The sequence below is a fragment of the Conger conger genome, chromosome 11 (assembly GCF_963514075.1).
Source record: "Conger conger chromosome 11, fConCon1.1, whole genome shotgun sequence".
NCBI classification, from domain to species: domain Eukaryota; kingdom Metazoa; phylum Chordata; class Actinopteri; order Anguilliformes; family Congridae; genus Conger; species Conger conger.
The window spans coordinates 35,056,682-35,062,934 of NC_083770.1; positions in this window are offsets into that span (position 1 = coordinate 35,056,682).

A 6,253-nucleotide genomic window follows, 5' to 3' on the forward strand; every position below is an offset into this window, starting at 1 on the left:
TTGGCTGCCATGCAAGGCACCGACAAGCTCGTCAGGACAATTTGGGGTTTAGGTGTCTTGCTTAGGGACACTTCGACACAGCCCGGGCGGGGGAACGAACCAGCAACCCTCCGACTGCCAGACGACTGCTCTTACCGCCTGAGCCATCTCGACCCCTCTGTCTTGGGGACCTGCCATGCATGAAATGTACACGACGTCAAAGGCAGAGGCAGCAGCTGCATCACGAGCAGCATCTCCTCGCACACCCAGTACTTGAGAGAAAATGCATCTGGTCAGCAAATAAAGCTGAAGGTAAATATGTGAAGTGCCTTTTTATGTCTCTGCTCAAACCATTAAAGCTATGCGTTCTCTGTTGACTGCGGAGCTTCTCCACCCTAGCTCCCCAGTGGTGGAACAACCTCCCCATTTCCATAAGGACTGCTCGCCCGCTGCCCATTTTCCATTGCAGTCTGAAGGCGACTCACCTCTACATGCCGTACCTTGACTCCTTTGTGGGAGTCCCCTAATCTATTTTCACTTCTTTTCACCTGTATCTATCTTTAGCCCCTTCTTGCATTTTGTAGCATAATCAAGGACTTTTGCGTTTGTATTTGGCTCAGTACTGTAGTTACAGATTGGCCTATCTGCCTTGTGCACTAGACTTATGTTCATGGCCTTACAACCGATGAAAACTCAATACTCTCTACCGTAGCAGCTGGTGGGACAGTTTTTACACCACGGTCACTTCTAGCTGAGAATCGCTCATCAAACGTTGATGATTTTTTTCTGAGAACCATTTCTGTCAGACACACATAATTTAAGAAGCCATATCTCCAAAATGGATTCGTTAGTCACAGTGATACCATATTTTGTAACTCTGATCTTATAGTTTTTTTGTGAAAAGACAGAGAGAGAGTAAGAAAGTGTGCACTGTGCATATCATAAAATAAAGATATGACCCAGAATTTCTAATGAAAATTTGCAGTGAAATTATTAATTAATAAAACAGTCCCGCATAATGAATGCGTGTTTAATAAAAGAGAAAATAGATTAATTGTCAATTTAACTGATTGAATTCATGCTAAACTTTGTATTTAAGTGTACTGGTGTGGTGTGCAGCTAGAAAAAAAAGCTGAGAAAGATGTACAGATGTCTGTTATTTGCACCTTCCCAAATCAGCATTTTTCCAATGTCCCAGAACATGCAGTGGAAATGTACTATTGGAATTGTGGTGGGTGAATCATTTAACTAAGAGTACTCAAGCCTCCAAAATCAAAAGCTTGTGTTTCACATGTCCCTTTTAAAGCTGGAGTCACCAAAATAAAGTAAATAAACATATCAGAATTCAATATTTTCCAAATGTGTGTAGATGGATGCCTTACAGAGAGATCAATATGAGCTCTCTGGTGCAGAGCCGGACAAGGGCTGAAGGACAATATGCTCACGCGGACTTGGTTATTTGTCACTTACATTCTTCAGTACTTTATATAGGTGTGAAAAGGACTGTATATTACTGTTGTTCTCTGTAATTGAAGAGCTCACCTGACAGCGGATTTACTGTTACACCGATAGCAGACATTGAAAGATGGATCCATCCTGCTGGGGCCTTGCCGACTGCCCTGCTCAGAGTGACAGGCCAGTTTGTTAAACTAAAGGAAGGAGAGAGAGAGAACACACACTGGTCTCACTCTGTGTCCTACAGCATTTACCACAAGTAATTGACCACAGCGTTGTAATTACCTTCAATCTTAGGTTTCAGGCTTTACTTGACTGGAGTAGTATTGTCAGAACTGGGCCCTGTTGGTTGTTACACAAATAATGCAATTGTGTTTCAGAGACACACTTCAAGGGAAATAAATAGATACTCTGAATATTTTATTAAAATGTGTTCTGGATCTCACATTCTCACATTTATTAAAATGTGAGGATCTGGCCAATATCGGAAGTTGGTTTATAGAAAATCATGAAAAATGTAATTGAAGCTTGAAGACATCTAAAGAGACAATGATCCCGACTCATGCATCACATGGCCCTGAAAATGTCAAAGAAGAAAAAAGTGGCATCTATCAGTTGGTCCCGATACATACCATGCAAAGTAAGAGCACTTATTCTAAGACACAAGTTGAATACGGTAAATTATAGCAAGGTAACAAGGTCATAAAATATCAGGGAGATTACCAGGCCATGGTAACTGATGTGATATAGGCTCTGTGAGTACAGCCTCACCAATAGGATGCAGGCATGCCTGACTTTCCTGGGAGAACAAACTGAGCACACACTGTCAAATTCAAGTGGTTGAGAAAGAACTGCACCGTTTCAGAATGTGAAACATACAGCCAAATAACACCTACCCCGCTTCCCTAAACACATCCTAGAACTGCCTATCTATCGCTCTTCTGGAGAACAGGATCTGCATTACGCTAGTAGCACAGCAGCAATGTACAATGCTTGCCATAGCCCATAACAAGAGCAAATGAATGAGGAATTATCATTCTGCTTTGTTGTTTTTATGAGATCGTTACTCGTTTTAATTTTAATTTTTCCTGAGAGACGGAGCTGGGAGGGCAGCGAAGAGAGAGAAAGAGCAATAAAGAGATAGAGAGAGAGAACAGAGCAAGTATGTAAAAAAAGTAAAAGGCCCTTGAAAACTTACTGTATTCAGAAAATGTTATGGCTGGCAAGATGCGTGGTGCAGTCTGTAGGGCAGCCGACTCACCATACAAATCCCCCCGTGATCCCTTCTCCGTCTGTTACCCTCTCTGTCAGCATAACAAATAGAATGTGGCATCAACAAGGATAAAATATTTTCATTGCTTTTTAACAAGCAATGAAAACTCCCCCCCTCCTTCTCTGTCATCTCATTCTCTCATACACCCCTTGTCCACTTCATATTCAATCCAGGTCATTGAGACAGGGAAGGATAAGTGGACCAAGGTCAGACAGTCCCTGAGATGAACATATCCTCGAATCAATATGGATTTAGAAACTGAGAAAAGGCCGGGAAGATCAGTGTTCAGGGCAAAGTGTGATGCTCTGGGTCAAGGAGAGGGACAAGGGATTCATTAAAACCTGAAAAATTGCAAGGACTAAAAGCGAAGATTGATGTTTGACAGAAACAACCATAATACGTGTAAGTGTATTGATTTCTGTTAAGAGAAAACTTGAAGAAAACAAAATGTGACCAGAGACAGACAGCACTTAAGAATGAGTGGAACAGGCAATACTGGAAAGAAATTAATGAGTGCATGAAGACAAAGTGTATAGAGCAAAGACTAAAGAAGACTCGGTGGGCATATATGTACACTTAGTTCTCTGTGAAACGCTGCAACTCAGTGGTTACATTAGGGAACTGCAAATGGGAAATGCTTCATCCAACTCTTTTATGGCCCATACTGAAGGGCTATATATCAACTGAATGCACTTAATGTTCTAAGTACTACTAGCTCTAATCTCATAATGTCACGGCTACGATGGCACCACCGCTGTTGAACTCTGAACCAGCTTTCTCAACCCCTATTAAATCTGTGCACATGCCTGGGTCACTGGGAAGATCATATTAGCAATCTATCGGTTTCTGCATATTTTTTTTACATGTTACACATTTCAGCTAGTGAACCAGTGGCTGGCAGCTTTTGAAGAAACTCTGCACATCCATTTTTCCAAAGTCCCTGGAATAAACATTGACTAAAGTCCATATATCATTCATTAAATATAGGCATATAATTTGGCAATTCAGTTGAATGTTTACTGTACTTTAAATTTTGTGGTAATGAACCGAACATGAAAATAATACATTGGAGCCTACTGAAATATGGGAGGGGGGAGAAGGAAGAGAGTATTGAAAGAGGCTGCTTGAGAGATGGAGCAGGTAAAGATTAAAAGTACGAAGAGGGAGGATAGGAATCAAAGATGAAGGGAGGGAAAGGAGGAGTATGAAAGAGGGATGATAAATGTAAGACAGGAACAGGCCAGGAGGGAGAGAAAAATGGGCCATACGTTTCACCTCAACATGCTGGGGGCAGGGGGAACTGGGAGTTTGGGGGGGATAGATGGGTTGGGTAGGATGGATAGGGAGTAGGAGACAGAAAGGAGAGTGAAAACGTGTGTGTCGGGGTTAGAAGCAATGGCGCTGGGAGACATAAAGTGGGTCAGCAGCCAGTGTGTGTGTGTGTGTGTGTGTGTGTGTGAGAGAGAGAGAGAGAGAGAGAGAGAGAGAGAGAGAGAGAGAGAGAGTAATCAGTGAATGCAGTTCCAGAGAGCTGTGTTGAGTGATGAGCTTTTACTGTAAAAGACAATCCTTCTCTGTCCAACATCAATACCCATTGCTTGGGCTCTGTGACTGGTCCATACAGGGGATCAACTCAAGACAAAACACCTGACAGAAAACCCAGGTGACAGACAACAGAAGAAAATAAAAACATACATATGCTTTAAATTTGACTAGATCTAGATTCAGAACTGTATGAAAGGTAAGAAACAAATATAAAGAGTATGGGTATACATAAAATGACTGGAAGGTACTGTGGTGTGGCAGCAGCGGGACAGTGGTTACAGATAGGTTAATACAACAGAGTGCCTCAAACAAAATAATCCCCATTAAATCACTTCAAAGCCGGAGAAAAACACAGAATATGCAGTAGACTGAAGCAAGGACATTCTGTATGTACAGAGATGATAAAGAGAAGAGAGGTGGAGAGTGGAGAGTGATTATAATCATATTTTAAGAGGATTTTGTGATTTACTTCAAGTGAAGGTTCTTTAAAAATAGGTAAATGTAAGTATCAGGTGTGTTGCAGTATTTATATTGTGTAAGGAGAGACAGACACTTGAAGAGATAGAAACAGGTTGGACAGCTGTGTGGCAGGGACTGTTCAAAAAGCTCTTGAGCTCAATTGCCCCAATTAAAATCCAAACAGATTATTCAATGTGGAGGGTGTCGCCCTCAATAAGACTATCATCAAAGCGAAATAATAATAATAATAATAATAATAATAATAATAATAATAATAATAATAATAATAACGCAGAGTAATATGAACTGGACTACAGGATTAAAACCATTTTGAAAAATCAAGTCTGTTGGTTCTTTGCTGTGATCAAAAGTTGCTTGAGATGCAAACAATGGAGATTCAATGGATCAAGGAAAGTGGTCAAAGCCTATAAAAACAGCAGGCATTAATGGATCTTAAGATGCAAAATTCAATCAATGGCTTCTGCATGTCTCTCTGTGTTAGCCAGACTAGCAAAGTTCTATTGCAATTGTCTGCAGCCTCAACTTCTAATGCTGGCAATCTCAATATTGCTAGTATTCTGTGAGCCTAAATATGTCAGACTGGCAGGATTTTTGGTAGTCTCTTAATTTTTAATAATGATTATAATTATATCTATTATTACTTTTTTGGTTCCATGAAATGTATATGTGCTTTTTCAGTATCGTCAATTTAGTCATGACCTTATTATTTTACTTCCCAAGCTTAGAACACTTTATTCAAGTCAGCATTTTATGAAGCAATTTTGATAAAGTAGCATCCAGTGACAGTACTGTGGCAGCGCTCCATTGGGGAATCAACCCATCAACCTTCAGGCTATGAGACAGGGGGCACCCCAGCAGCCCAGCACAGGAAGGTAAGACTAAGTGAACTGTACTTAGCTGCTGTGGTGCTCTACTGGGGGTAGGGGGCTCTGGCTTTAGGTGGTGGAAAAGAGTGTGAAATAGACTGCTATCTTGGAGAATTTAGTATCAAGTCTGGACTCCAGGCATTTGATTGGAGTCTGTTTTTGGCATTTAACACAAGGACCAGAAATGTGCCAATGAAAGTGAAGTGAGAAATACGAAAAAAAACAGTAAGAGACTTAGGCTTACCAAAATAAACTGTTTGGAACATCATACATATGTACAGCACATATACATATGAAATCCAATAAAAAAAAAAATTATATACAGTATCATGTTCTAAATAGATCAATGAACCTTTTATGTCCATAAGTAATACATACATATCCAACCAAACAATCTCTTTGAGCACTAAAAAAATCCCCACAAGTCCCTTTCTGGCAATGCTGCTGTCTCACAGTGTACTCTGCCTGGGGCAGAATGAGGGCAAATGAGGGCAGTGGTGGCCTGCCAGCCTGTCAGAATCCCAGAGCCTGCAGTCGGGTGCAAAAGTTAGTAAAGCGTGCTGCAAAAAGTTCATTTCTACATAAAAACACATGATACTACTTTTTTTTTTACTTCACCTTTGCTCTATTAATTCTTAAAGTCTTAAAGTAATAC